Genomic DNA, 7652 nt, shown 5'->3' with positions numbered 1-7652 from the left:
GAGACCCTCAGGCACAGAGAGTACAAGTGTCAGACAGAATCCAGGGGCAGAGAAGTGTCTCTCTTCTTTCTTTCTAAGTTCCTATTCAGTTTCAGTTCCACTAGTAGCCCCAAATCCCAAAATTATTTACATTTCTTCTTATTTAGATGCCTCAGAAGTATTAAAATATTTTCTTTTAACTTCTAATATAGTAGGTGGAGAAAAATAAAAGAAAATGTTACGGAGAAAAAAATTAGAAAAAAGTCTGTTTCATTTCATTGACATAGAATGAAGTACACGAGATGTTTTAAAACAAAATGAGACTTGGTAATGAGCAGAGTCTGAGAGAACTAATTTCCATGCAAACTGAATAATTTTAAAGCTATATATAGGGAAACCCCATAATATATTTAATATAAAAGATATGTGAAACATTTTAACCTCCTGAGAGAGTGGTTATTAATAGGATATAGTAAATCATGATCAAAATAATTAGAATAGATTAGTGCTGTAGCGTGAATCATTATTATATCGACCAGTTCATTCTGTAGGACAAATGATATAGCCTGAAGGATAACAAGTATGAATATAAAGAACTAAAAATACACTGTTCTAAAACAGGCATTCTCCTAACAGTCCTGTGAGTATCTTCGATGTGAATTGAGCTTGGGAATTCTAGAGGAACAGAGTTGGACATGGCTGCTGTCCTCGAGAAAGACTGTAGCTTTGGAATCCCTGAATGTGCAGATGAGTACGGATGGGATTCACCCAAATAACGTGAATAATGCGCGGACCCCAGGCTCAGGGCCAGAGTGACATCGCAAAGCACTCTGGGCATCTTGGCTCTTGAATGCCGACTGTGCTACTGGACACTGAACTGTCTTCCAAACAGCTTCCCACAGACTATGCTCGGGATTTTCCCCAAGCCCCATTCTGTGGAAGCGAAAACTGTGCCTCCTGAGAGTCTCCTTAAAGAGACTACCTGGGCAAACACTTCTCAGATCTTGACGGTGTTTTCTTAGCCCACGTGATGCAGTGGGCGGGGTGGGGAGTGTGTGGCATGAAAACCAGTTCCACATCATTCAGGGTGGTATTTGTCAGACTTATCAGGGCATACAGTCTGCGTTTCTATTTTTCTTGTCACATTTGCTAATATCCTGTACAACTGGTATTCTGAGGAACACAGCAGAAGTGCTGGGCTTAACTTATATCTCAAGATGCATGGAAAAATCTTTTGTTTGTCTAGTAAATTTATAGATTTGAACGGCAACCACTTGAAAGTTTTAGTTATAAAAAGATTGAACAGAAAGAGGACCAATGGCTAAATATTATTAGGAGTTGGGATTTCCCTCAAAGTAAGAACATCTCCACAGCGGCCCAAGCCAGACCTTCAGTGTGAGCTTTGTTCTGCTAGTTAACTCTGCCAAATCAAGTTCTTGGTTCTGCGCTCCAGTGCTTTCCTGGCATAGATCTGAGAAACTGACCTATTTTTACTTCTGTCTAACATCCTTGGTGTCCTACGGATCTCTGCTTTTAAAGATAAATTGTTATTTAGAACTTCCTAAGAGGCACCTGTGAGGGAGGCAGGAAGCCTCCCGCTGCGCTTCCTGTCCTGACCTTGAGTGGGTGCATGGCAGCCCTTTCTGTAGAGCTCACATCAGAGCATCTTTCAGGCAGATAGCAGTGACCTGGAGTTTGGGGCAGGAAGTCGGTGTGTGTTCACACAAAATTTGGGAGGAAATTGAAGAGCAGTAAAAAAAGAGGAAGGGGAGTTTTGCATGAAGGCTGGTCATGAAAAATGGAAGAGGAGATGAAAGTCTTTTAGGAACAGGAAATTAAAATACTCTAATTTCATTTGTTTATAACACTGAATGTCATTTTCCTCCCCAGCTCTTCCCCAATTGGCTGAGAGTTAATCTAGCATGTCTGTGTGTTCTCTGTGCTCTGTGGATTTGTGCAAGCACACAGGCTAGAGGTGGGGCCTACTTTTGCATTGCGTCCAACTGTATAGAACCGAAAGAACTGAAAAAGGTTAGAGTTGGGGCCAGAAGGAACCAAGGAAGATAATTTGAACTTGACATCCGGGTGGGCTGGGAAGAGCTCTACCCAACCTGACCAAAGCTTCACTGGACCAGGTGGAGAGGCGCTGGTACTGTAACGAAAGTTTAGTTTTGTACCAGGGACCTAGAAATGCAACATAAAGAGAGTCTACTTTCCAGTCAGCAGTTGGAGACGTATGTATAATGATCATCCTTAAGCATGGGTGGGAAAGCAGGAGGGAAGAGCCCGACCCTCTCTGCCAGATCAGAACGTGAGCTCCACGGTCTCTGCACAGCGTCAGAGCTCTCGGTCCTCGGCAATTCCACCCTCAGAATCAGCTGTGGAGTAGGGAATCGCTGAATCTCTGGAAATCGGTATGTTTTACTCATTTATAGAAGCAAAAATGAATGTAACTAAATATTTAATAAAGACAAGTGGCTGAAATATTTATTACACGGTAACGCAAAATTCTCTTCCTTTTCCTGTTGTCCTATCTCTTCATTACTTTCCTCTGCCCCCCTTCCATAAGTCTGCACATACATGGGTGTCTATATGCATTCACTTTCAGCAAGAGCATTTTGTGGTGGAAATTTTTAAACATATTCAGAAATTTCAGAGACGTCTGAACCACCACACACATTGCAGAAGAACATTGAATTGTTGTTAAAATGATACAGATTATATCCCAGAATGACCTCTCCTACATTTAGAATGTGATTTTCTCCAGATGATGAGATTAGAAGAGATGTTTGTTTGCTTTATGTCCCCACTTCTGTATTCTAAAACTGCCACAATTAATATGCATTATCTTTCTACTCATCAAAAAACTGAATGCACAAGTGAGCCTTGGGCATGAGGGTAAATTCTAGATATCTTAAAAAACACTCTCTAGATGGTCTTGTCATGTTTAAAGGCTCACTTTTGGTTCCTGGTTGGAACATGGAATGGTAAGCTTGAAAGAGAACTGAAGTTTGAGTAGTGGACCAGTGTAAGGCCAAGCTGACCTCTGGCTTTTCACTGGTCAATAATATTTTAGGCAGTATACAGTTTCAAAAAATGTAAATATAAGAATACTGTATATGAAATTCACTGCAGGTGTATAGTCTATTCTAATACATGTGTTTTGACCACAATATCAAACTTCCTAGAAGAAAAAAAATACTTTGATATAAAGTAATCATTTTAATGATCAAGATAATGCTGCATTTCAGCCTGTTTTAACCGCAGTTATAAAGTACGAGTGAGAGAGAGGGGAGACAGAGAGATTGGAATTGATGAACAAAGAAGATAAAGGTAGACACCAAAGCCTTGTGCCTCTGCTTACACAGTGAGCATCTGCTTCAGTTATCAGCTAATGTTTAGATAAAAGTATTTAAATACAGTTGATCTCTATTTTTCTGCCTTCCCTCTAAAATGGTTTTTCATATGGAATCTCAGTCAGTGACATGAACAGCTGGGGCAAGTTGTTATGGCAACGGAAACTTTAAGAGTAAATTAATTTTTCTGCCAGGTGTTATTAAGCCCAGGTAAGGGTGGCCTTGAGGGATAATGGCTCCTCCAGCTCTGCTAGAACACTGTGGCTCCCACTGAGTTGTGAGAGCTGCGGCGGGAAGAGGATACCCTAGATTTATGACCACACTTAACAACTCTTATCGGAAGTGCGACCATAAATTGTGTTGATTTTATGGCAAATTTGCATATCCCACTTTTAATCCTCCACAAAATATAAATTGGAGTCTTGGAGCTCATTGGTCCGTTAGGTTCCAATGAACATTTAGTAAAAGGAGATTATAATTCAGGAAATGTCCCCTGTGAAATGGCAATATGCTTCAAGAGAACTTTACATTATGTAAGGTTTTGACTTCTGATTTCAGAGTAAGCACTTTAAAAAGTCTTGGACATAAATTCAGGTTAGTACTGAGCTGTTACACAGAGAACAAATACGGCAGCTTGAGGAAATCATATTGAGGAAATGATAGAAAAGTCCAAGGCTTCCTCTGTTTAGATCCTTTCAAACTCTGTAATTTTGGATTGTCTAGGATTGCATTTCCTATAGTTTTTGGAGGTCAGGGGTCCTAGGTTTTTGTTGTTGTTGTTGGTTTTTAAAACTAGAAGAGTCTTCCACACTCAAAGGCCCATAATCTCTGCCTCCCCCTTTACAAAGTCAAAAGAATTTTGAAAATTAAAACTACTGCAAAGTCATACCAGAAAAAACACATCATATTGTGTTTAATCCAGTATTTTACAGGTTTTTTTGTCATTGAATTTGTTTTTTAAAGGTTTTTTTTGGTTTATAGTAACTTATTAGAAGGACAGTTTGAGAAATGCTGCTTAGGCTGAAATTTGGGGTGGATATCAGTGACAGCTAAATATTTCTGCTGTCCTTTAAAGGTTATCTCCAAGTTTAGGAATATTTATTTCCTTAACTAATTTCCAGCATTCGTGCAACAATTGCCTTTTCTTGTCCTTTATAAGACACATCGTGTCAAATTCCGACCTAGTGGCTTTGCCTGGGTCATACGTCAGACTCTGGCCACATCTTATCTATGGGTACAGAGAACACATGTAGGCTCATGTGTTCAAACATGTACACATGTGTGCCCATGCACACGTTCTACTAGACAGAAGCGTGATGAAAGCCACGGCTGCCCCAACGGCTCCTTTTGAAGCAGCATGGGTCAGAATGAAGGAGAACTTGTCGCTAGCCCCGCAAGCCAGGTGTATGTAGGACAGCTTGGCGTTTCTGGAATTGAAACTGAAACAGAGAGAGAGCAGCAGAACAGGGGCGAGAGTCAAGAGCCTTGACGTAGAGAATCCAAGAAAGAGGACACCTCCTTCTTCTCCCCGAGAAACCTTAGTGCACACGGGCCTTGGCACCCATCCGGGAGAGGCAGGTGAACTTCACTGGCTTGTAGCTGTCACAGAGCCTCACCAGCAGGAACCCAGCCAACCAACTGGACCGAAACCAGATCCACGGGCTGTTTTACTCCCTTCATGGACAGTTGCTGTGGAATTTCTCTCTTTCCTTAGACTCTGCCCTGTTCATCCGTCCTTGTTAAAATGTTCACTCTGCGTATTGTGCATCTGAAAGGAGAGCTCATTTGAAATGACTCGAAAAAGCATCAAACCAATAGAATGATTTTTCCTTGAATATCTGCACATATTTAAAACAGACACATAAAATTACATTACTGTTCTTCACACCTACATCTTTTTAAGCTATTGGCGAAAGGAGATTCCAACATGAGTGGTCTAAAAGAGAAAACGGAAGTTCAGAGGAAAGTAGATTTCTAACCTGAGCCAGCAAAGCCTCCCCTTGACTTAGGAACAAGGACCTGCAGCGGGAGGGGACACCTGAAGGCAGTGGACAGGACGTCCACCTCACAGAGCGTGCAGAGTAGTTGAAAGTTACAGGGTGATGGGGTGAGCCACACAGCCAGTAGACGTCAGGATGAAAGTGCTTGAGGAAGCGGTCCCTGGTCTCAGTGTGCTTTTTGGACTGCCTGCTGGGCTGGCTCCTGGGAAGGCTGTCATAGGTCCTGATCTCCAGCACTCTGTTCGCTTCCGCTGAACTAAGAAAACGGGTAGCCATCTGTACATGAGATGTGGCCCCATTCTCTGGTTAGTCACCAGACTGAAAAGGGAGACTTTCGAGCCCAAGAGGAAGAGTGTGTATTGTGCACCAAGTTTCCAAGGTTACAGAGCACATGGACGAAAGAGGGAGACTTCACTATGGAGGGGACTGGTATGCAGGACAGGCGGCTGCCCCCGGGCAGGGATACGTGCTTCAGAACACCGCCCAGGCTGCACAGGGGCGCAAGGGACTGGAATATAGTTTTGGAGCCAGAAAAGGGTAAGATCAATTGTGCCTAAACCCAAAGGACTTCAACACAGCCCCAGCTACGAAGATGAGTCTGAGGCAGAGAGCGGTGAGATGTGAGGGCCAGCTCCACGGCAGGGAGAACCGAAGCCGTTTTTCTACACGTGTAGAAGACATTTACTGCTATTACTGCATCCTGAGGCCTAATGTTTCTTTTAAATCACTGCTTGGACTAAACGTTGTAAGGCTTGTAATGAGAATGGTAACATGCGTTTTTCTTATTCTTGTAATTGGAATGACAACTGTGGAATAAAACAACAAAACAGTCCAGACAATAAAAATAATTGTTAACCCATGTTACTAGCTCTGTGGCCAAATTGTATTTTTATAAATTATAGTCCAATAGAGGCAAATGCGCCCACAAATTCCTTGCTAACAAGGTCACCAGTATAATTTGAATATTTTCCACAGCTGTTGCTCTTGCACCTAAGGAAGGAACTGGCTCTTGCTATGTAGGGCAAGTGGACGGGGGTGCTAATGAGCCTAACAGATCGGTTCAAAATAGAAGCATAAACCTTCGATTCATGAGGGCATGGCAGTTATGAAACCAAAGCCCAGGAGATGGGCCACGTTCAGGAATTCAGCACTGTAATGTTGTTTGGATATTTGACATAGTTCTTGACCCAGGCTGGGCAGAGTGTGTGCACTATAAATAGAGGAACCAGGGGAAAGGTCACAGGAGCCCATATGACTTCTAGAACATCAGTTCTGGGAGGATCCATAATGACGATGTTGAAATAGACTTTATGTCCTTTCCAGAACAGAATTACTGTAGCGAGGCCATTTCTGTAACCATGTTGTGCTGGGTGTGTGTTCTCTACGTGCAGCAGAGCTGAAATTTGAACTCACAGTGATACACATGACACTAAATATTGCCATAAAAATCTGCAGAGAAGAATCCATTGTGGTGGCTCATTTATTTCATTAACTAGCGACGTGAGCAATTTCCGTGGTACTCCTCAGTGATGCATCCTCATGGCTGCTGTTCTTGTCCATTCCTTGTGTGCCGAGGAATTTCTTACTGGTCACTCACTGTCAGGGTCGTAGGATGGGAATGGGCAGCCCTACAAAAGATGGAAAAACATGTTGTGCACAAGGAGGCGTCCAAGTCGACAGCATGGCACGGTGTGAAAGGCCATGGAGTTTTCATATTCAAACTTTGGCCGATGAAAATGTCACAGTCCCCCGCCCCACCCTCTCTCTGTCCCCGTGGGCCCTCTCCTGCTCTGTCTGATGCCCTTAGCAACAGCGTGAAGGCCCTCGCCAGATATAAGCCTCTTGATCCTAAACTTTCCAGCTTCCAGAACTGTAAGAAATAAATCTTTGTTCACTATTTAAAAAAAAAATCACTCCAAAAAAAGTGTAGTTGCACGAGTATATCCTACTAAAGAGATAATATACAAAAACTGCTCGATTCCATCAAAAATCTCGCAAAATTTCACTGAGCCAAGACCCCTTTGGAAAATGTGTTATGATACCGATTCTCAAACCAATTGCCTAGAATTTAGGGGAAGAAACATTTTGAAAAATTGCAGAAGTAAAAACTAATATTTTAAAGTCCTGCAGCCTATTGATTTGAGAAGTTCCAATTTTTCAAGTCAGACTTGGTAGTTTGGCCCAGTGATAGAATTTCACCTGGTAATTTGCTCATTCATAAGTTCTTATTAGTTGTTCCTGGAAGAAAGGCAGGTACTTTGAGAAGTTCTGGTAAATCACTGTTAGGTCGGCATTAAAAAAAAAAAAAAAAAGGCTT

Source organism: Fukomys damarensis, unplaced genomic scaffold, assembly GCF_012274545.1.
Source record: "Fukomys damarensis isolate Sample0158 unplaced genomic scaffold, DMR_v1.0_HiC HiC_scaffold_37, whole genome shotgun sequence".
Taxonomy (NCBI): domain Eukaryota; kingdom Metazoa; phylum Chordata; class Mammalia; order Rodentia; family Bathyergidae; genus Fukomys; species Fukomys damarensis.
Note: the sequence above shows the minus strand (reverse complement) of the source record.